General features: G+C 38.3%; 1 long non-coding RNA gene across 1 annotated transcript in view; it reads left to right on the top strand.

Moving 5' to 3' along the window:
- LOC147657040 (uncharacterized) overlaps positions 1-20,920 on the top strand; it is a 56,900-nt gene extending 35,980 nt beyond the window's left edge. The window contains exon 2 of the long non-coding RNA XR_015293209.1: positions 20,123-20,920. This is a non-coding gene — a long non-coding RNA (uncharacterized LOC147657040). The remainder of the gene's footprint in view (positions 1-20,122) is intronic.
- The last annotated feature ends 4,385 nt before the right edge of the window (positions 20,921-25,305 follow it).

Here is a 25,305-nt window from a genome sequence, read left to right as displayed (position 1 = left end):
GCAGTATGTATGAAACATTGTTACTCAACTTTAATTTTAATTTGAATTCTTTTCTCCTATATCCAAAATTAACGTCAAACTTGAAAGAATAAAAATTAAAACCATCGACGAATTTCTTCCTTCCCTAGATTCTCCTCTTTCGTATTTTATTCGACAAATAAATAATACCGCTTAAATCATCCTGTGACATCCTAAGAGAAAATAAAATTTCACTTCGAATCATCGAGAGATCTTCGAGATTGGTAAGCGGCCGCGCTCAACAGGTGTCTCAAAAATCCCCGCCGTTATATCACCATTTCCCGCGAAGCCAAGAAACAAGAGCCGCTCGTGTCGAAAAAACGAAACTCGGAATTCGGCGCGGCAAAAGAGGTAAATTAATGAAGCAGCCGTGAAACCTACAAACGACCCGCTCGTAGCCGGGCCACAATTACGCTAATTCCTCGCGCGAGGGAATCGCGGAACGAGGGAGTGTGCTCTGTTATTCGTTTATCCCAATTAAGTTAATCGTCGGTCGCCTCGAGAGAGCTTGTCCAAGGCATCGTAACACAGGAAGCCCGGCTGTATTGAAATTACGGCTCGTTAATGGCGCGATCGGTGATTTTTCACCGTTATACGGCCAGGTAGCCGCGCTATGATTACCAATCTTCTCTTCATCTCTCTCTCTCTCTCTCTCTCTCTCGCTTCATTTCATACACTTCGAGTATATGAGAGGCGAGAGGAGAGGAGGGTAGGGGGAAATTGATATGCCGCGTGTACGGGGCTGGTAGTTATTGTCATCTATGGTCGTTATCCGTACGTGAGCTGGAAGCGGAGGCCGGCTCCGTGAAATGTCTTCATGGCTTGTCATCAGAATCTCGTGTAAATTGCCGATGGACCTCATAAAAATTCCACGGTGCCCGCCGGAACACCGAGGCCGGACGCCTCGCGGTGAATCGTTTGAAGGAAACGAAGGAGGGATTTATATTATTGGACACGGATCTCCTCCGTGGCAACGACGATGCGTGATCGAGGGTGGTGCGTTTCACGGAGTGGAGGAATGCTTGGAATGCGCGCGGGGATCGTAAGTTTTTGTCTCTTCTTTTTGATGCACGATAATCTTTTGGATCGTCGATGTTTTTCAAATGCTTTTCAAATTGAATATTGATTTTTGTTGGAAACTTGTTCCGTGTACTACTAGTTCGTATTGCTATTTCTTCCTCTGATTTCGTTCTCGAATGAGGTTTTGGAATTATTAACAGAAATTCTGGTGATGATAGAATGGCTTTGGAAAAGAGTTATAGAGATTTTGATGGTGACAGAGATTTAGATGACTGCAATGTTTTGTATTATATTGAATATAGAAATATATGAATTTCTATCCGAAACATTGTATAACTTTGATTGTTTTGGATAGATATATATCGAGCGGCACGTTTCTAACACGTCGAATGATTTAAATCGGTTGAGGATCAATATTGACATATTTCTTTTATTTAGAATCTAAGTCGTGAAGGCAATTCTAAGAGCTTCATCATAGATGACTAAATATAGATCACTAAATATATAAATTCTATAGATTTATAGATAGATAAATTTGTGGAAATTTTTTTTTTTTTTTTTGCTATCGACTTGTATCTTGATAAAACATTCCGTTTTTACCAATTATCTTACTCTTCTAATATAAGTTAATAGAATGTTAAATACAAGTACTTAATTAAGGTATACAAAGATTAGAGTTTCTGAAACATTGAAAAAGAGCTATTTAGACATAAGTCGACAAGTGTTTCGACCGTTTAGTTTCCACTTACCTTGCATAAATATTCTATCCACTCGGATAGTTCCGTATCATTTCATGTATATAGAGATAGTAAAATTATTGCAGCGTAGAAATTCCAATCGACGAAGCAATTTCAAATTATTGGCTCCGGTGGTCATTAATGACGAGGTAGCCGCATAATAGAGTCTGTTATTCGCCCGTTTCGAAAGCAAAAACACGACTTAGTTTCGACGAAATCACGGTTTTCACGAATAATTTCAAATTATGTATTATCGCGTCGTTTTTCGAAAAAAAAGAAAGAAAAAAAAAAAACTACTGTGGACGGAGCGTACGGGAACCGCGTGAAATGTTGGGGATGTGTACGCATAAATTGCGCTGTAATTGCGCGACGCCGACTGTTCGTAAATAGAAAGAGCCGGATACACGGACCTAGGAAAGTGGATGTGATGATTTTTTTATTAAAATGTGGAAAACGAGCAAAACGCTACGCGATATTTATTCGCTCGTTTAGCTTAACGAGCGAAACTCTATCTTCTTTCGATCGTTGTATACAATTTGTACAGACAATATTTTACCAATCAATGAAAATCACGATTCACAATCATGCAAAATAAACAGTGCATGTTTCAAATTCATTCGAAAATCGAATTGCTTCATATAGAATATTTAGGGTAGGTACACAAATGAAATATAGAACGTTGGTGTTTTACTTTGTTTGTTTCAATCGTTTATCTATTTGTATTCTGGATTTGTTTCTTTATCTACTATACATTGCATTAATAAAATATTTCACTATTCATTTATCTCTCATTTTTTAATGTAATAAAATTAATATAATTTAATGTAATAAAATTAAAAATCGTTATATTTCTTTACTGAAAATAAAGTTTATAATTCATGTTTAAATGCCTAAAAATTGATAAAAACAATTTTAATAAAGAACAAAGAATTTAAACGATTAATTAAATTATCCATTTAAAAATACGAAACGAAAAATTTTTATAAACAGATATCTTTTATATAAAAAATAATCTATATTTGTTGATCGTAATTACACCAAAACCCAAGAACCAGTTTCCCACTATTCCTAATCTCTCTATGCAATTAAGATTGCGACTAAGCGTGAATAGCAAGCAACAAAACGGCAAAGACAAAGTGATATCCGGCTGATTAGACGTTCCTCGAGGATGAGGAAGGGAAGTGTGAGAGGAAGATTCCTCTATCCACGGATGATGAGGATCGCGCAACGAAGCGTGGCGGATTTCACGATCAACGCTCGTCGCTGCCTTCTTATCGACTTCGTGACGACGATCCATCCGAAGTGGAATCCATGATTATACCTAGAGTTTCGCGGCGTCGATGAGCAGGTAATTTCTCGCCATTTCCAAGGCCGGCTGTGCATCGCGGCTCGTGATAATTTGCCGGCACGTTTTCGTGGAGGAGGAAAATGAGTGAAAAGAAAAAGGAAGGATAGAAAAACATCTATTTATTATTGTCGATACGGGGATTAAAGTCTAGGGATACTAATTGGCCGATCCATAATTACCGTGTAAACGAGAAGAAGGGCTGATTAAAGGATTATCAAGTGGGGTAATCGATTTTTGGGATAAAGATACGAAGATAAATTATATAATATGTTTTTATCATATCAGCATTTATTTTAGAATTCAATTTCATTATAAAATCTATTTTTGCCATTGTAGTTTAAAATATTCGTGTCATGAAATATTCATATCATGTCTTTATTCAGAGAGATAATTTGCGCATTCGTACCTTCGGCGTAGAAAGGATGATATGCCTACACAAAAAGCGATTCTATGGCTTCGGTATCGAGTCGTTAAAATAGAACAACTTTTTGATGACGTATCATATGCGATCGAATCACTACTTTGCATACATTATTTCTACTAACTTTCACATCACTTATTACATATATTCAAGATAATTGCTTCTAAATAATTCTTTAAAATTTCCCAAGAAATTCCCATCGCATAATAAAAGAATTGTTATATCGAGCCTTGAACTTGCACTCAAAAAATTCAGAAGAAACAAATAAATATGAATTCCTACCATTACTTATTCAAAACGGTATTCCAAATTTATTATCGTATTTATACGAAATCACTTTCCCCTTCACCCAACATTACCAAGAATAGAGACGAATACCAACCCTGGGATATTACAAAGAGAGTTTTACACCCACGCAGGATTCGCGAAAATTAAACCGGAATAATTTCCCCCAAATTTACGAGTTTGGAAAAATACAAACGACTCGGCTAATTTCGTTCTATATCCTCCGCCCGTGTAAATTATCCCCGGATACAATAGTAACCCGCGGCTCGTATGCTCCCCTCCCCTCCCCTCGCAGAAATAATATATTACATCCCCGCTCAGCGAAAGTAATATTCTAATGCGACGAAATTCTCAGACGGGCAAAGTGGCGCGCTGCACGTTTTAAATCGTTCCGCGTGTAACGCGCGGATTCTCGCCTCCTAGCATCGTCATGGTGACGAGGAAACGAGGACGGCTCGTGGAGATGAGCGAAGGAGGAGGCGCGTGTCCTCGACGAGGCTATTCCATTTCTTCTCAGCAATTTCCAATAAATCTTTTGTTCGCGAGACACGCTTACGTTCGTATCTGGAGGGGGAGGATGGGAGAGAAAGGAAGATGGATAGATCGGTGAAGGGGGAGGAAGGAGAAGGGGATGGGAAAGGGAGAAGAGATTGCGTCTCGACTACCCGCTGAGAAGGGAGATTTAAGGTCCCCTAACCGAAAATTCGCGACAACCTACGCGGCCAGCACGGCATTATATTTTCATTTGCGCGAGGCTCGAGATCGAGGCCGAGGCTCCGGACAATCGTCGCTTAATTTGCTAACGATTGCAGTTGCCTCGCGACACGGTTAAGATGCCGGGGATTTCTGGGCTGGATGGGATTTCTTGTTTGGGGATTAGAAGCGAGGATCGTGATAATGGGGGATAATAGCCGTGCGGGGAATGGGTGTACGTTAGAGCGTATACCCTGAAATTGAAATTTTAAGACGGTATTCGTTCGGCTGTGTATTCGTGTAATGATTGGAAATAGAAAAGTGAAAAGTGTGAGAAAGTGTGAAGAAATCGAATGAATATTAATAATATATGAGAAACGAATGAACTGTGTTAAAATGCGTGTGTGGAGAATGTCGAGAAAATATAAAGTCTCTGAGAGTGTTTGTAATAATATAATAAAGGACAAAAGGTTAGGTAGTTTAGTTAGGAAAATTGTGTTACGATTTGATAAAGTCTGATAAATTTTAAAAAACCAGATTGTTAAAATCTAAAAAGTCGAAAAATGTAGAACCAATAGAAGAATGAGAAAAAATATTTGACTGATATTATTATTCGATCAATTTTATTTCTCCCTTTTTTTTTATAGTAGATTGATATCGACACACGTGCGGATCTATATCGAATCGTTTTTGTTAAATTTTTGAAATAAAGATTGTCGATTGATTTTTCTATTTTAAAGTTGTCGCGATGGGATCATTTTGATACGTGTCAATATTGAGCACCAGTCAATTACAATGCATCGGTTTTTCCAGGCGCTTGTAACGTAATAGAATTGAGAATAACGCGGAAAACGGGGTCGGTAGATTGATGAAATTGCCTCGGAAAGTGATTTTATTTCGATAATTCGCTATAAATACGTTTCAGCCGGGGCTGGTGTCGCCCGACAGCCCGAAATTGAATTTAAGTTTCATTTGGGGAGGTCCAAAAACTGTCGCCACGCAATTACTTGTTTCACTGTATCCATCGTTGGTCAACCCAGTTCCGTTTCACCTTTTAATCCAACCGTATCTGCACTCTCATCTATATTCAAATGTATAATTGACAATGCGCCATTCTCTTTTCCCAAAAATTCCCCTCTTTTTCACGATCTCGTTCCTATAAATGAAATACATAATAAATAAACGAGAAATTGATATTTAATTTATGAATTAATGATTAAACCAAATCTTTTAATTCTTCACAAAAATATATTTACATCTATATATATATATATACGGAATGTTAATGTATTAATGGAACACTTTTGGAAAGTTGAGACATAAAAAAAATAACATATAATCACAAAAATTTATATAAAATATGAGATTTATTCATTTAATTATAAGTAATTGAGATTAAATGAAATGAAATGGAATGAGATACTTCTATCTCCATTGTCGTCTCGCTTCAAATTTGTTTAAATAAATTAATAAATATTTTTATCAATTTATCAATTTTTGCGTTTTTTTTTTGAATTCTAAAAATAACTCTCTCCAAAATTAATAAGTATATTAACACTCTGTTATAAACAATTACACATTTTTACTACAAGCATTTTATTGTAATAAAATGATAAATATAATGAATATCAGTTGTTTCGAGATAAAAACAAATAAAACTAAAATCTTCAGAAAAATAAATATTAAACACCATGCACTTTCTTCCATCCTTACTTTTACCTTCTCGAATATTTCGAATATTCAATGCAAAAAAGAACTGCTTTATATGAAAAGCAATATTAAAATTAGCACTTTTCACAAATTAGAAGTTCTGGACATACAAAGGAAACAATAAAAATGCGAAACTTTCCGGCAAATATCCGGAAGAAAATTTTCTCCGCACTTGGTCACTTCGAGATTCTCCATCGAATCGTTCCATTCCCGGACTCAAGTTTTCCTCGGTGCAATTTTCGCGCAGTCCAAGCATCCGAGGCGACCAAGGTAACCGAGACGAGGGGGAAAGATAAAGACGGAGCGAGGGAAATGGGTTTATTATGCTCGCGGACATAAAGCTGTGGCTACCTTCTCGAGAAGCAACGAAGTTTGAACGTTAAGAAACTCATAATCAGAGTGGAAGTGGCGGAAGCCGCGACTAGTAGCAGCAAGACAAACACGGCCACGAATGAGATTTCGATTAAATTTAAGAGCCGTGGAGGGAGAAAAAGAGAGAGAGAGAAAGAAAGAGAGAAGAATCTACCAACTTTCTTAATGCTGGACCAAGAGATATATCGTGGCCACCGACTCTATTGACGCTCATTTTGTATACAATGACTTCTGAAATTGTCGCGAGGCCGCCTTCAAGCCCATCTTTCCGTCTTTTTCGTACGTTTAAACGAGGAAGGGATGGAAATGGTGGAGCGACATTTTTAATTGAAACCTTCGCGTTTCTTTGTTCCTTTCTCGATTATTGAATTGAATGCCGGCAGAAGTGCTTGTTGAAGAAGGGGTGCGACGTTGTTCAACGCAACAGGGGTATAACGTTTCCGATATGAGAATTTCGGATGGATGAAACTCGATACGTGGGGGAGTGAGCGGCGGGGGTTGATTGTTGCGTGTAACGGTTGCGGATTGGAGGTCGGCTTGGACCGCTTGTTTAGACGCGATTATGAGGATTGGGATCGTAGTTTAGACCGCGTTTCGTGCTTGTGTTAAAATAATTGGGGTTTGGAATGGGGCATTTGTCGATGGAGAAAGGGCCACTCCTACGTGCGTTTAAACGTAGGGGTGGGAAATGAAAACGTGTTTGGCAGCCTCAATAGATTCGATCTGGATTTAATTACCCTGCAAATCAAACAATAGAAAACACAAGGGAAACTTGCGTCAGCGTATAAAAGAAAATAATTAACGAGGAATATGTTGATATGCTGACCCTCTTTTAATTCAAACGAGCCAGATTCGCGTGTTACTCGTACGTGTGCTTTACAAGTGTTCAAATCAACCTCGAAATTCGAACTGCGTGTGATAATTCCAACTATGGTCCATCGTAACGTGAGACTCGAGATTGCAAAGTTTCTCTAAATTATGATCTTTTAATGGAAGATCAATTTATTACGAACACTTCGAAATTATTAATTTATTAGAAATTTGATCATATAAATTATCTTTTTTAAAAATTTTTATTTAATACTAATATTGTGAATTAATGAAATTATTAATTCAAATGTATTTTTATTATCTAAAATTGTATTATCTTTCTACAATCATGTTATCCCAATAATTTATATTAGATTAAACAAAATATATATCAGTTAGATGTATTTAATTAGATTTAAATAAATAAATGGGATACATAGAAAAAAATGAATGAATTATCTATCTCTGTTTGATGATCTTGATATCTAACGTGATTCATACGATGAAAATCTCTGCTCTATATCTATCTAACTATAACGAGCCGTGAATCTCGATGAAGCATCCACGTGACGTTCACCGGTTATAATTGCGACGATAATCGGCGATGAAAGCGAGTGATGAAACTTCCTCTAATGGGGCGGCTGGTCGACAATGGAGGCCCGTTAAAACCAGCCTGGAGGGGGCATACATCCGTCCTCGTGGCGAAGTGCACATCCTTGAGAGATGGTGAAACGAGAAGTAGAGGAGGGGGTGGAGGAAGGTACGATTCGGAAACGCGGTCGTAGCTTTTACCGACTGGAGGAGACACACAGACGAAAGGTGGGAGGAGCCGGTCCTTCGTACGTAGCGGCATTATTCTTTCAAGGGTCTTGCGAACCGACGCCTTCTCATCGTCGAGCTTTTACGGCCCGCCACTCGACGAGTCGAATAGAAATATCACGCGTCTCGATTGCGAGGATGAAAAGATTACCATTTCCTCCCGTATGATTCCGATCTTTGGATCGAGATGATCGAGAATAGAAAAGTCTAGAAGAGGGGAAAAAAATGATTCAATGAGATTGGAGAGAGCGCGAAGAAATTTGAGAGGAAGAATCCTTTATCGAGGTGATTGCAAAGTAATTATAAGGTTTATTGTATCTGTGAAAATTAAAAAGGAAACTATATACATTGAAAAAATTGAATTATTAAGATTATCTGGAAAAGAATGATATTTACATTTATTTTTAACTTGTAAGAGATTTACTTTGATTTTCCTCTCGGAAGATATTCTATCTCCTCAATTGAAATAACAATTTAAATATTTGTGTTATTTAATCTGTTAAAGAACTTATTATTTAATAATCAATGAATGGAATAATTTTTTAAATTAAAAAAGTATAATATTTTAATTGCCTGATATGTTAATATCAGTTATTATTTTTTCCTCTCATTGCCTTCCTTACATGTATAATCTGATGTTAAACCAGGATAATTTTAAGGGCAATTCGATATTCCATTATACTTTTATAAATGACTCTTTGCAACCGAATACTAGACATATGAAAAGACATTATACATGTATTATTTACGATCTAATATAAGAGCAAGAAAATGGATAAAATGGAAGAGAGACCAGTAGCATATATATATTTTTAAAAGCCTTTCTGAAAGCCTTCCTTCTATATATATATATAACACATATATCCAAGAAGTCAATATCTCTATCGGCCAAGAACATACATTCCACTTTAATAAAAATCCAAGAAGAAATCGCATTGAAACCACCCTACGCGTTTAAACGCGTTTCCATCGATGGATCCGCAAATTGCCTCTGAATTTTGCATCAGAGACCTTGCGCCAGCCTGCAAATGCGCCATTAACCACGGTTCAATTTGCAGTTGGGCCAAAGGACACCGCTTGGATGAAATTGTTGATTCCAAGGCGCCCATTCTTTCTCTACCACTTTTCTATCTCTTTTTCTCTTTCTTTTTGCCCGACATCCGGAACGGCGCGGAGGTTAATATTTCATGCGCTCGACGGTTCCGGCGCTGAGAAAATGGGAAGGAAGGGCAAGGCCACAGGTTCGAGGTAAAAAGGGTGGCGGAGAAAGGGTGGCTGGCCGCGTGAAGTTATGAGGCCCCTTCCGGTCGGAACAACCGGACTACCCGCGGCGTGATTTAGCGGCAGAAAGTGTTCTTTCTCATTCAATAAAACCGTCGCCTTTTTCCTATCCTCCCACGGACATTAGCTCCTGTGGACAGTGAACGAAAGGGGGGAGGGGTAATTGCGCGAGACCCGCCGCTCCTTGGACACGCTATTTGTCACGAGCGGTGGATATCCTCGTAATAGAATATCTATTATCGTTTTCATTCTATTAGCATATAACGGCTATTACGTAGCTCGTTACGTCGGGGTGTGAACGAATGTTTTCGCGGTGTTCCCCATCGTGAATAAGAAGTTAAATGGGATTGATGGAGGAAAACTGTCCACAGAGGTTTGTTTCGGATGAAAAGAGTCGAATGTGGGTAGAATGTTAATGCGTGGTTAGATAGAATGTCGTTTTCGTGTAGCTTTTATACGGAGGGAAGTCTCTCGTGTTTTAATTTATGGATTTCTTGATTGGTGTGTGTGAAATATTCCTTTGAAATTTTTTATTGATACGGCAGTGTCACTGTCTTCAACGGGTATTAAGGAAGGATAAATTGAAAGTTCATATTAGAAACGAGCGTTTGTCAATATTATTGTACCGTAATTATATTTAAGAAAATATTATCGAATAATCAAAATTAACATCGTTAAAATACCGAAACGATCTTATTTTCTCAATAAAAATTTGTCAATGTTAATTCTTTCAACTTCGATACTCGAAGGTTCTCGAATCTAGCGGAAGCGGTTCGAGAGATAAAAGCAGCGCGAAAATTTCGAAAAGGAGGGAAAAAATTCATCCCCTTTCCACGGTTGCTCGTGGTCCAGGAAGGTTGAAGCCGAAGTTGGCCGTAACGCGGCCATTTCGAAGGCGAAATATGACGTCTGTTGGGGGACCACCGCTCGCGCCTCTGCTCGCCGGCTGCGCGACCCCGGGCGGGTGGTTCGCTCAAATTGCGTTTAAATTTGCAGCCTTCGGCCCTGGCGAGCACAGAAGTCATTAGTCCCCTTTAGCAGCAGAGGAATATCGTTATCGTTATGTTATTAGATCCCCTTTCGAATATCGGGGGATAAAGCGCGATGGCCGAATTACTTTCGATACGGATATCGCGATGTTTCGGTGGTTCTGGAAGATTTATTGCAGGCACGCGAGACTGTGGACGTGTAACCGTCACGGTTTTCATTGGAATATATCGTATTTTGGATAGGGTGATTAAAAATAAATTAAATTGAAGGGAGGAAATCAGTTTTCGAGATATGTTTGCGGTGAAAAATTCATATCAATTATTTTGGAGAGAAGGGATCGTAATGATTTAGATGTATTTGCAATAAGGAATAATTGGGGATATATTAATCTGTCGGAGGAAGAAATGATTAATGTTTTTCATGCTTGATAATTCTAATATTCGGTTAGGTTTAAAATATAAACTGTGTTTAAAAACTAATGGTATTGTAAAAATATAGACATTTTTTTTATGCAAAATATATATTGGAAATAGTTCTCAAGAGAAGTTATACGTTGGCGAAATTTATACTTGTAATACTACTTTTATTGAAAATACTTTCAGTTATAAGAGAGAGAGAGAAAAATCAATGAAAATTGAAAACCCATAGGAATAAATTTGGCCAAATTTTATTGGAAAATTTTTTATAACGTTGCTTGATATTGCTGTTTTATTTGTATTATAAAATTCATTATTGCAAATTATTTATGTTATTCCAATCAAATCAAAATTGATATTGATACATTTTAAGTAATAAAATGCAGTTGCATAACGCTGCGAAAATTGAGATTAATCTCATTGCCTTTAAACACGCATAATATATTTGAATATTAAATACTTGTCCAGAGTTTATACGAATTGATGATAAATTTCATAATTTTTAATAATTATAAATTATTAAACCAATTTCTTGTTACCCTATATTAACTTTCAAGAATAGTATCCTTTCAATTACAAATTACATCCTCTTCAGAATAAGCAACATTAAATTTTTTACCCTTATATTGTCATTTTTATATATTATTACAGAATTTCAAGCAATTCACTTACACCAACAACTACACTATTACCAGTTTCCTCAATCAGAACGAAAGAAGTATAATCAACAATACTTAATTCCCCTTCCAATCGATGAAAAACCTTACCTCCTTGTCATCTATTCTCCTCTATTCCTAAAAACTCCTTTCTCTCTCTCTCTCGCTCAACCTCCACCAGAATAACTTCCCCTAATCAACGAGTTTTCTCACCGAACGGAAGTCCTCTCGTCTCGGGACGGAACGCGTTTAGCCGTGAGTTTTCGGGGCGAAGGAAGCTCATACGACGACACGCAGAGGGAGGAGAGGAAAAGCCGAGGCCACGGTCGGCTGCCTCGGTCAAGTTGCAATTAAATCGGTGGGGTTCGCGTGGCGGGGGCGTTGGTGCGGGCGCGCAGCCAGGTAGCGCCCTCGGGGCTTGCAAATAAGGTTAGTTAGCGGCAACGCGTGTATAATTGGGGCGCCAACGCCGTCAAAACAACGAGGCCTCTCTCGCCACGTCCTACGGCCAAGTTATAATGAACAGGGCGCGAACCGCGCGATGCTCGTCGAGCCGCGTCTTCCGCGCGGCTTTCAACGCCCCGAGGAAACGGCGCGGAGCTGCGCACGCGTCCGTCGAGGGGATACGGAAGCTGTGTGTGGCGCGTGCAACGCGCTTAATCGACGAACTTTATCAAAGTTCGGAGGGAAGTTGCGCTCCGCTGTAATAAGCTCAGGAAGAAGCGGGATAGAAAAAGAGGGAAAGGCCTCGAGGATGCTACGCGTATAGACTATTCTCTGTTGTATCTTTTCAAAGATTTAAAGTTAATTTTAATTTTACTGTATTTTTTTGTTCTGAAAATTGATAGTTATCTAATTAAATTATACAAATTTTTATGTAAAATATATAATTCATATATTTTGCATGTATGCCGATAGTAATAATTAAAAATTCGATCGTATTCAAGTACAAGTTCTAATTACAACATACAATATTCATAGAAATTTTGAATAATGCATAGACAGAAGCAGTTCCAAAATTATACCGAAGCATTTAATATATTCCATTATATTTTGTGATTATTTTCAGTCGACAAATTAATTTTTTTTAAGTAGAGAATGTTATTACGAAAAATATATGTAATTCTTATATACATATCGTGTATATAATATTGATTAAATGTTTGATATTACTTTCTACTTATAAAGTCTTGTTCGAATATTTCAATTTAATTATTCGTGTAAACAATTAACATATATCGATACGTTCAAATTGTTACTCATTTTCTCAAAAATCACGTTTCCAAAGTATTATTTTTACCATTCTCGTCTCTAGAAGAATAATCGATAGAAGGATACCGAAACAGATTTAATTAGAGTTGTCTCTCATGTCAATGATGGGCAAATTACACGTCGCGGTTGATTCGAGCAAATGGCACCGGACGTACTCGATGTCTTACCGGCATAAAAATCGAGCCTAATCGGAAGTCCTCCGTTTAACGTGGGATTGCGCGGAGGCCGGAGGAATTGTCATTCGAGTCACGGGCCACGCTTGTACTCGACGCTGCCTATAATGCATGCCGCTTTATTGCGTAATTGCTGGCGCTACCTCCTCTCCTTCCTGCATACGTGTATACAGGCTGTCTCTAAAGCAGCCGGCTGCACTTTGAAAAGCCGTGTCATCTCCGGATACGCTTCCTTTTCCCGTGTAATTGTTTGACGCGGAGTTCAAAGAGCAGGAATGTTAGGTTGGATTTAAAGTTATACGGGGTAATACCCTAAGGCACATTAGCCTTAGTTGCAACGAAGTGAGACTTTAGATCAGAGTATATCAGAGTAAAGTGTCTTTAAGTCGCGAGAGAATCATCCTGTAGAACGTATATAGTTAGAATTGTCGGTGAGTTTCTACGTGTATTATCGTTCTCTTTATACCAAGGAAAAAAGAATATACGGAATTAGAGAAGAGAATGTGAACGAACATACTTTCAACATACTTTCAACATTTTTCTGGGATATTTTTACCGGTAAACAAGGAATGTAGATCGTATATCTATCAAGTTTTTCACGCTCTATACTGATCGATCAAAGTCGAGCAATTTTTATATACTTTGGAACCAATGCACTCGCTAATTAACATCTTAACAAGAAAAAATAATATAATTCATCATATCGTATAAATTTTAATTAATATCAATTCAAGTCGTTCCAATTTCAAACGAAATTCGAGACGAAACTCCCAATCAACCCGTTCCACGCATTCTATTATCCTTCTCCGCTTGAAACTTCCCCTGAAAATTCTCTCTGCCATCGGGTGCCACCGAGCCTGATGGGGGTGGTTGGCCGTTAACGGTTGGCCGGGTTGCATCGCGAGGACATCAATTCAGACGGCGATAAGCGCGAATTAAGACGGCGCCCTTCCCACTTTATTCGTCGATACAAAGTTCAGTCGAGGAAGAACAAGAGTTAAGTAGAATGGGTAGGCTGAGACGCAGTTTTCGCTTTATTTCACGGCCTCGATCGTGGCAGGGTGGGCTTGGTTGCCCCGTCCCCTCGAGACTGGATTGACACTTTAATGAACGAGAGAGACCTTCGGCTTTGTATCGATTGTGCGAAAGCGAAAGCAACGAAGAATGAAGGGTGGAGTTTCGAAGAAGGGTGGAGGGGAGAACAGGAAATCGAGCGGCCCCCAAGAGGCGATAATGTCGAGTGCCATGCCGCGTAATTGCCTTCGTTTCGAGTCGACCTCCGAGTCGCAGCGAGCGAAGACCCGTTCCAAGGCTAAATGGAAGTCGGTATATCCTCGGGGAAACTAACTTATTACGCCGGGGAAGAAACGAATCGGCCGGTCTTCAAGGTTTCCTACTCTCCTCGATCCTCGCTCGTGAACCGAACGAAACACTGTGATCGAGATAACGAACCGTGGAACAGTTCTTGGTTGCGATCCGATCCTGATTCGTAGGACGAATTCTAATTTAATCATTCGGAACGACTGGATTTGGACGGCCCGCCAAATGGGTGAAAATAATTTCCGGAATCGTTTTTCAACGATGTTGTTTTAAGTTGTCTGAATCTCCTCGATTGAGTCTGGTTATTTGATTATTTCAAAAGTATTTTTTTTTTCTTTTTTTGAATATAAGAATAGTAAATACAGTTAAATATCTTATGATATTTTAGATGATGTAGCACGTAAATTTCCTGTAAAAATGCCACTTGTAATAAAAATTCTAATTACTCTTCAAAAATATCGTATAATAAATAATAGAATACAGTCAATGAAAGTTTTCGTATAATTTTAATAAAAATTCGTGTGCATATGTAGAAAATCTCTTTGAATTTATGAAATCGTTCAAATTTTTATCATTTCTCCGTATTTGTCACTTTGTAAACAATTTTGCCTGGAAATATTTTTCACAGCAGGATAATAGAACTAATATTTTAAATAATTTAAAATATTGTTATATTTAAGAAACGAAAATAACGAATGATACCTCATTAATAAAAGAATCGTGAATAATTCATAATGGTCTACATATATACTGATAACGTGCAAAACGAAATTACTTTTTATTTCGATAATAAAATTTATCGTTTGTCGAATTCAGAGAATAATGACGGGATAGAAACGGTAAAATTTTCTGCCTATTTCAAACACAAGCCGAAAAATAAAAATCTCAAAATTCAATTCGTCTTCTTTCTCAATGCCACGTTTTATTACATCCGACAAAACACCGAAAAGGAGAAGCGTCCATGCAATCCAACCGAAACTACAAATCGCATCAGCCTTATTCGACTTTACGGGGTAACTCCTCCGAATCCAGAGCTAGGAGGAAGAGGAAGTCCGTCATATACGCAATCCACGAATGCTCACCGATTGGTCGTTTGGCTTACGGCTCAGCTCTTCTTAAGCTTCCTTACGCGCGTAGTCTTAAGAGAGTCGCGTGTTCGTCGAGGATCCTTTTTCATAGACACGCGCACTCGTACAAGTTCGAGTCTGCCATCTCTTCGAGAGGATTGCGGCTTTCCTTCTTCCGTCCTCTCCTTTGCCTCTTCTTCCTCACGTTCCACTCGAAACTCTCTAGACTCTAGACGATCCTGTCCGACCAAGAAATAGAAGAGAATAAAAGAAAGAGATACAAGAGATCTCTTTGCCGGCACGTAGTCACATGCATTCGCGTAGCCATAGTGTTTATCAGCCTGTATTCTAAAATCGTGGATCTTTTAATTTTCCGATTCTTTGTCTCCTTCTGTCCACTACTAATTCTAAAAAGTTTTTCAGCAAAATGAAATTTTTTAAATATTAAAATATTACGATATAAATATGTGAGAATGTTGAGTCAGAATGAAATACAGTGAAGAAAATATATATTTTTGTATATCATGAAAGGGGAAAAAGGAAATGGTTGTTGAAAAAAATATTCGGCTAATAAAAGTCCCGGAAAAAATATTCATTATTATTATATGAATTCATAAAGATATACAGTGTTATTTTTAGAATATTTTATGTCGTTCACATATAACTGCTTTTATGGGTGTTGAAATTATTAATCACACATTCTGCTTTTTCACTAGTGAAAAAAAAAAACTCATTATCCTTTTTCTATTTATTTAAAAATTGATTTAAAAATTATATTTCAAAAACTACAATCATTTTAATAATTTTTTATTGTTTTCACAGATTGGCTCAAACTCAATGCAAACCATTAACAATTAAATAAATTTTTATTTAATTTTAATTTCAGATGAAATTGAATTTCGGGATTATATATAATACACGTATATTATATCTCTGTTTTTGCCAAACATGTACAAAGTCGTTTACTAATGGCTCCTACGTTCCTGGCTCGATAAGCATCTCGATCCTCGCTTGTATCCCTTCGAGACTGGTCAATAGACAGGGCTGGTTACTTTGGTATTCACCGTAACCCCACGCGGACCAGGGAGCAGAGACCTTGCGTCGAAAAGGTGGAATGAAAGAGAGTGGCGGATCCATGGTGAATGGAAGAGGCGCGGGATCACGTAACCGAGGATTACGTACTGTTACTTATCTCGATTCCTCGTTGCTCGAGCGTACGCGCTGCCTTCTTACCGCGTCTTTTCAATGGCCACTGGTATCTTTTTCCTTCCCTGAAACCGGCCGCGAAACTTTAGTATAGACATCTTGCCACACCGAATGGTTCTTTGGTGGATGGTAAGGGGACTGTTAAAGAGATTGTAATCGAGATGAGTGGATCTGGAATTATTTTCGAACAAAAATAGATGGAGAATTTTGGAAAATATTGCGATAGTTTGATTTCAAGTTTCAAACGTAAGATAGTCTTTTCTTTTAGAATTCTGTAATGGAGTAATTTTCAGATTTGCCAAATTTAACTTTGTAAATATTAAACGATTTTTCCTGTATTTTAAAATCTTAAGATTAAAAAAAATTGAAGAAAATGCTACAAATATTCCCAAAAGACATGCAGTAAATATACATTGTCCATTCTTATTCGTCACGTTGCACATTATACAAAAGAAAAAAATTCCACGATTAAACTTCCTTCTCGATTAAAATCGATCGCCTCTTCCAAGAATCCTAAGACCTCGTTCCACGAAACTGATTCAATATACCTTGTATATCCCGAGGGCCAGCAACAAAATCGAGGAAAAGTACAAACAGCTGAAAACGGAGGGACAATGAGGCCGGGCCGCGAGGATCAATCGAAAAGAATCGAGGGCGCGCGATGGGAGGGTCGTCAAAGGAGGTCGTTGAAATAAGCCTAGCGAAGCAGTCGGGGAAGATCATTATATGCACAAAGGAGGCAATGTTCGCGGCCTGGAATTTTCCAACACAGTCGATTCGCAAGAAAAGAAAACGCTATGGTTGCAGAAACCCTCCCCCCCTCTCTCTCTCCCTCTCTCCCTATTCTTCAGCCTCTTCCAACTTTGAAAGCGAATCTTTCCTCTTCTTTTCCCGTAAAGGTTCCGGAAGAAATCGGTAAGATCGATCGAGGAGAGGAGAGATAGAGTATCGGTCCACCGCTCTCGCGGGTCTCAATCCGTTTCGCGAGCGGACCGGAGACGAAGCGATTTGTAAGCTGATTTTAATGTCGCGTTTACAGACCCCCGTAGGGAGTTTCCTCCACCCCGTTGTTCGCCACTAGTCGTCGTCGGCAGATTTCGAGGGGTTGCGAATCCCCCAAACTTGGCGTCGTCACGTCTCGAAAAATTCCACAGTTTCGCCCCGCGCTCTTTCCCTTCTCCTGTCCTCGTTTTTCGCCTCGTCACCCGTCTCTCGTCAGTAGAGAGGGTTCTCTACTTTTTCTTTTCCTTTTTTTTTTTTTTAATTCTTTTCGCCTTTTTTTTTTTCCTCCCCCGTTGATAATAAATCACAGGGTTTCAGGGTTTCCTCGCATCATTTCCGTGTAACGTGGGGCGGTCATTAAGGAAGAAGGAAGGGTCATTAAGCCGGTTGGTAATGAATGCAGAATAGAAGAATTGATTCCTGGCGGAGGTGGGCCGACGCGCGTAGGCCAGAAATTGTCCTCTCACTTCCGCCTCGCAGGCGGCGGCTAGTTTGCCGCGAGAAGGATCCACGCCAGCTGGACGGTAATGACGACGACATTAGGGGATCACCGGGTTTATTAGACGCCGTTGCACCGGGCTCTGGGTTAAATTGAATAATTTTTGCCTCTGAGCTCTGCACGTGCGGATCTACGCTCTTTATGCACCTAGAATTTTGATAAAGTAGATGGAATAACAAATTTGGCTGAATTATTTTGAACAAGGTATTCGGGTGCGGAATTTGAATAGAATTTAAATTTTTTTCAATTATTAGAATGAATGAATGATTTAAAATTAAAGTGATAAAGGAATCCTTAAAAACTTTTCCAAAACTTACGTACGTTTTAAATAATCGCAAAAATAGAAAATCTAGTTTTCTAGAGTTATTATGAAATATCAAACGTACGATTACAATTATTCCAAAAAGAGGAAAATTCATTATTCAACGTTCTCCGGTGCCTGATTATTTTTTATTAAAATCATACTCGTGAACGAATATACTCACCAAATTTTCGCGAAAGTTAATATTCACGTCCGTTTTAATTAATCGCTCTGTAATTTAACGTCGACGATAGTCGACTGCAATTTCATCAAACAACATCGCGAGAGATCGCTGTGAGCTTTTCAATTTGCCCTCTCAATGGAACAGTGAACACCCTCGTAGCCGCGAGAAAGGGCAATAAGCGATAATATAACGTGTATCAACGTATAGATTGTCACCGTGGAATGTCAGCGATGTAAAGTGGCACCGATTCCGTTTACCACCCCTCGGTTCTGGCTCAGTGAACCCTCCCTGTCAACGAGGACGTTCTACGCGGTCTACTTGTATCCAGGAAGAACGATTCGTTGATCTTTGAAGGTCCTACTGATCGTAAATTCTTATTGGTTCTCGTGGCACGATTTTCACGATCGATGGAGAGTTACGATGCAAGAAGCAGGGAAATAAAATCAGGTCAGTAAGTGACTTTTGCAAAGAACCTTTCTATTTTCCTGCAAATTCTAATTTTGCTGTATATTTTTATATTGTATTTTTATTAAATACGTTCAAAAAGGAGTAATTAATATAAGGAATTAATATATTTAAATTCTATCTTTCGTCTAATTTTTACGAATAATAAAAAAGTAAAAAAATATTTATACTTGATTTCTATTTTGTAAATTTTTCTTAAGCAATATGAAAAAACACCCCTCGAGCCTGATTTCCAAATCAGAGGTACACGAACCTAACGTCGTCCTGATAAATTACGTCCAAACGAAGTTACAGAATCTGAATCGGTTTTCCTCGAATATTGCTGATTTAAAAGGATGCTAGTTTAATTTGACAGTTATTCAATTACGGTTATCCGGGATCTGGTGTTTCGCGTGTCGCGAACGTGCTCGCCTATCACTCTCTCTCTCTCTCTCTCTCCTTGAAAAAAGTTAAATTGGCTTCTCCACGCTCGTCACTCACTCTCGCCCTTTCGCCGGTTTCGCTTTCCTCCCTGTTTTTCTCGTTCCCTGTGCTCAGATGTCGGGAAAAGATAGAAAATAATTTCGCTTCCTCCCTCCCCCTCCTCCCCTCCCCACACGGCTCACGATTCACCATACCTGGAAAATCTCCAACCGAGAAACTCTCCTTCGTTCACTTACGATATTTTCGCTTGCACGTGTATTTGTACCGGTTGTTTGAAACATAATTCGGTCTCTGTAAATACGATTTAATATTCAAAGGAATTAGATCACCAGACTACGACAGGGAATATCTAATATCTCTTGAGTTGTTGTTTCTCGTTTGGTTAGAGCGGAAATTATTCTAAAATGGAGTTTTAATCAAGTATTGTATATAGTCACGAATAAGATGAACGTCATAGATTTGTAAATGATTATCATTTGAAATTCTGAGTTTATCTAAAAAAAAAAAAAACGTATATTCTTTTTACGGAAAAGAGCAGCTCATAGTATTCGAGGCTAAAATTAAAATTAGAATTCTGCTGCTCAACAGTTAACAATAGAAAGAATTGATTTCAATTTTTCCTTCTTTCCCCTAGAATCACCCTTTTTACGCTCTGCCAAACGAGTTCTAATTGTTCCATCAACGATCCCCGGAAAAACATCCAATTCGTCGAGGAAGCGCGGCATCGATCACCGAAACCAAGGAAGAAGAACTCCTATCTTTCATCGAACGGGCTCTTAATGGATACTTTATTTCATCGGCCGTTGGACCGTGCAGTTTCTGCGACAGTCCGTGTATCATCCCCCATTGGTCGCCTCCATTCCCATCACTCACTCTTCGCAGCACGATTCCGCGAGCTGTCGTGAGGGGGCACGTGGCCCTGTGGATCGCGCTTCCGGCACGAGGCGCTCCGTTTCCTCGAAACAAAGCTGGGGATTCGATGGAAAAAAAGAAAGAAGGGGGAAGGAGGTGGTTTCCTCGAACCAGGGGGATGGCAGGTTCACTTCACCGCCATCGTCGAGGCGTACTTCCTGACTGAGTCATAGATCAACTCATCCCACCCCCGCAGAAGGGATGAAACGAGCACCGAATACTTAGACTGTAGTAGTGGTCTAAGTGCGGCCTGTTCTTGAATTTCAATTTATCGAGGATTTTGGTGTCTTGTGTCGAGCAGCCGCTTGGTACTTCATTGTATTAGAGAGTTTGTGAGGCTTGAATGTTCATTGAGGGATATAGATTTGTAAAACCTATTAAATTTAGTACTGGTCTATCTTATTTTGTAAAACTTGTTGAAACAAATGTGTAACAAATAACGAATTGTACGAAAATGATTTATGTAAATAAATTTTATTGTAAGAGGATAATTATAAATAAATGAAATATTTTGGATCAATCTGTAACTGTTCAATCACAAACTAACCTATTTCGAGGATACTAATTGGAACCATGGAACAATGCACGGTAGTGAGTTTGTATATACGTGTAGCATGTATCTACTTCTTCTTCTCCCAATGGATATCCTCGATGAAACCGTTGTCCCTTCGTGGCTGGGGAGGATATTGATTTCCTCGAAGGTCAGTTTCCCATGGCTGGCTATATCTTCTGATTTACGCCGGGACGTGGCCGCACCTGACTCCGAAAGGCAGGTGGACCGTTTTCAAACTAGATGGGGAAGGAGATAGCGTGGGTTGGATAGTAACCGTTTTGATAAATCGCTGTGATAATTGAATCTCGTCGATATCTCTGGATTTCCATCTCTAAAAATATCTCGTGTCGCATTAAACTCTCTTCCATACGAAAATCTGTAATCACAGAATCGTCCGTAAATAATTCAGAAACGCGTCTTACGATCGTAAAATGTAATAGAAACGGGGAGGCGCGAATATTTCGCAGTTATTTCCTTCGCGGTTTATGCATATTTGTCAAACAAACACACCGCAACCCGTTTTCGCCGGAAACCCGTGAAAATCATGGCAGCATCATTTGCAGAGAGTCTGGAATTGTTCCGTTTTAATACGCGCAGATTGAATTCCAACTGGGTCTGGTCACGTTGACGAGCGAAATCAATAACATTTCTCCAATTTACACACGGGCTCGAGCTACGGGTACGAGAGTTCTTTATTTACATTCGATCACACGCCCGGTGCCGGATGTTAAAAATCGTTTATATCGAGGAAATTTTATTCGGTAATTCGCTCATTGTTCGAAGGGGTTGGGGAGGGCGATAAATGTTTGCTCGGCAGCCTATGGATTTTCTGCCAAATATTTGCCCGCGACGTGTCATCGGGGTACGCGAAGCGTTTTTCGTGAACGGGAACGCCTCCATCCTGTAATTGCTGTCTGCATTGACGACCCACCAGCGCGACATAATCGAATGCTCGCCGAATGTTGGACGTCCGATGCGTTGGATATTTTATCCTGTCACGCCTCGTCGACGCGTCTAATTTCACGTGAAATGTTATATTTCTCCTGTTGGGGATCCGATGGGATCATTTTATCGCGCCACGTGGTTAATTGTCGAAATATCTGTTGGTGCTTCGCTCCTTTTCTTACGTCCGCTGATAGATAAATCTGAAATCAATCGGTTTAGACTTAATTCTCCTTGATTTGAACAACGTGAATTTTATTTTCTATTTACTTCTTAGTGCGTAATAAGCATTTATCACGCTATTTTCTATATATGGAAGATTTACAATTTCCACATTCTATAATTATAAATCATTAACGAAGCACCAACAGATATTTCGATAAAAAAAAAAAAAAGAAGAAGAAGAATTTTCAATAATTAAAACCCATCGATCTTTCGAATTCCAAAAACTTCCTCCTAGAAACCTCAAGCCACATATGGATAAGTTATAGCATCTCTGACCCATTGCCGAGAAACTTTTTCATCCTCTCTGAAACATCGTCGTTTTATAGCTCTCCAAGCCTCCGACACATGTGACCATAAACCACCAAAGATTCTTGACCTCTTGAAAATAATATACCACACTCTCGCGTTTCCATCGTGGTCCCCCTATACGCCCCATTCACGAAATCGATCATCATCCACCCCCCAACCCATCTAGATCAAAATCCACAGCCCTCCCGTCCATTTAACACTCTTCCAAATGGTTCGAAGTGAAACTTGCCAAGAGCAAGCAGGCCTCAAGTGGCTACATCCTCCCGTGTATCGCCTTCTAACACGCGAGTATACACGCACCGGGCGTTTCTCGAACGAGCGAGGAGGAAGGATGGCAACGAATTCCCGGTATCTTCATCCGAACATCCACTCAAGGTGTCCAATTATTAGGCGCATACAGAGGAGAGCAGGCCTGCATCGTTACCGAACCGGTCTTCTGCCCGTTTTATTGCGATGCGCCAGCCTAATTTTAGCCAGCTTTATTTTCGGTGCATCCGACACACAAGTATCTTCTCGTCGGTAGCCAGAGTCAAGGGGGATAAGAATGAGAAAGAGAAAGAAAGAGAGGGAGAGGGAGAGACAGGCAACGATCGTAGTTGCGAACCTACATGTGTTCCATATTCGAAGCCGGCCTTTCTCCTCAGATCTCGACGCGGAGCGTTACGTTGTCAAACACATGGCGTTTAATGCTCGCGGTATTGCTCACAGGTCAGAGGAGCGGGATCCTTTAATCTTCGGGAACCATGCTAACCACGCGTTTTTCTCTTCCGGTCGAGTTAATCGTCATCCTCCGCATTGACATTCGATTCGTGGTACGGGATTGTTCCTGGAAAGGTGTACTCGAAAATGTTGCCGAGTTGTTTGAGACTTGGTGAACGATTCTGGGTTTTTGAGAGAATCTTTCAGTACGATATCTTTCGTCGTACGAAAGGGAAACACCATAGAAAGTTGAAAAAATAATTAGTTCGAGCAATAAATAATAATTCAATACTTCATTATCTGATAAATATTTGCTGTAAAATTTTAAAAGATTTTTTTAAAAAATATATATATTGTTTATAAAAAATAACATGTTATTTGTATATATATATATATATATACTAAAAAATATATAAATATATACAAATACAGAGAGTTAAGTTTCATACAACTCTGTAGGATACTATACGAGAAAGAAAATTATAAAAAATTATGCATTTTATGATACAACTAAATTTTTATTAGAAATATTCTTCAAAATTCTTAAAAACAAGAGAAATATGTAACTGATTGTACTATTCGGAAATCCGGTATAATATATTATATAAAAGATTAGTAAAAACAATCGAGATTCTCCAAATGAAAAAAGTAAAATGCGTGAATTCTCAAAAAATTAAAAAAATGATAAAAAAAACGCACTAGGAATGACAGCTTTCATGATGGTAAAAAGGTAAGTGTGACAAGGAGATGTCAAAACTTATTTAAATTGAAAAAAAAAACGTTTTAAAACCCTAAAAAAATTGCAATACTAAGAAAAATGGTAAAAAGTAAATACGAGAAAGGTAAGTATATGTTAAAAGTAAAAAAACTACTTTTGAAGTATTTTCTCCTAATAGAAAATCGAATTTTTAGACGAAGGTATTGTACGGTCGAAATCCATTCGGAAATTTCCAAGAATTTGACGTCAGCTCGAAGAATTTAAGAAATTCTCAGAACTTGACGTCATTTCCAAGGATTCTAGAGATTCCGAGAAATTGACATCATTTCTTGGAAAAATTTCTCGATCGACCTCCTATCGTATCATGTTCTCCTAATACAAAGTCGCATTTTTGGACAAATATTTTTCTATCACTAATCGATTTTTCATTTTATCCTTTTTTCTTAAATATCTCTTTTATTTTTCATTGTATTGAGAAATGTTTGTAATAAAAGTAGTATGGTTTCGAAAGGGCTACATTCTAGAGGCCTCAGTATTTTCTCAGATGCATTCATAAAAAACTTATCTACCTCAACTTTATTTTTTTAAATAGAATCATATAATTTTAAATGCATCAATCGAAGCACCATGGTATTGTCCGTAAAAAATTATTAAACCAGATATAGTAAAAAATCATTAGTTTAAAAGATATTTAACAACATTTTAACTATATGTTTTTTGCTATTTACGGCTTAATACTTTTTTACAAGACACGTCAATAGAAGCACTAAAAAGTATGTACTTCCAATTAAAAAAACAAAAATAACATTTGTAAATCCATTATAAATATAAAAAAATGAATAACATCAAGATGTACCGTCCTCGAAATCATTCAAATTTTGTTTAAAACATTTTTTAATATTTCCACAAAAAAGCGTGATACAGCAGATAATACTATTCGGATGCTGAGTATAGTATATTACTCAATACCATAATAAAAACAATCGAGATTTTCCAAGTGATAACGATATATTGCGTGAATTATCAAAAAAATAAAAAAATGATAAAAAACGCACAAAGATATCAGTTTTCATGATAAAAAGAAATGTGTGCAAAGAGGAGATATCGAAACTTATATAAATTGCGAAAAAAAATGATTTAAAGGCCTAAAAAAATGACAAAAACGAGAAATGATAAAAAAGAAAGTGGAAGAACCGTAAATGTCCCATAAATATGAAAAAACTCCTTTTAAATTATAATCCCCCGATTAAGAAAAGAGGACCGAAAATTCCACTCATTCGGTAAATAATTCCGAGAACTTGACGTCAGTTCCAGGAAGATTAGAAATTCTCGGAATTAGACGTCACAACCGAGAAAGTTAAACCTTCCAAGAATTTGACGTCATTTCTTGGAAAAATTTTTCGAACGACCTCCTATCGTATCATGTTCTCCTAATACAAAGTCGCATTTTTGGACAAAA

This window comes from Apis florea, unplaced genomic scaffold (assembly GCF_048593485.1).
Source record: "Apis florea isolate Af1SG1 unplaced genomic scaffold, ASM4859348v1 contig_3360_pilon, whole genome shotgun sequence".
Classification (NCBI taxonomy): Eukaryota; Metazoa; Arthropoda; class Insecta; order Hymenoptera; family Apidae; genus Apis; species Apis florea.
Note: the sequence above shows the minus strand (reverse complement) of the source record. Positions and strands in the feature narration are given on the sequence as shown.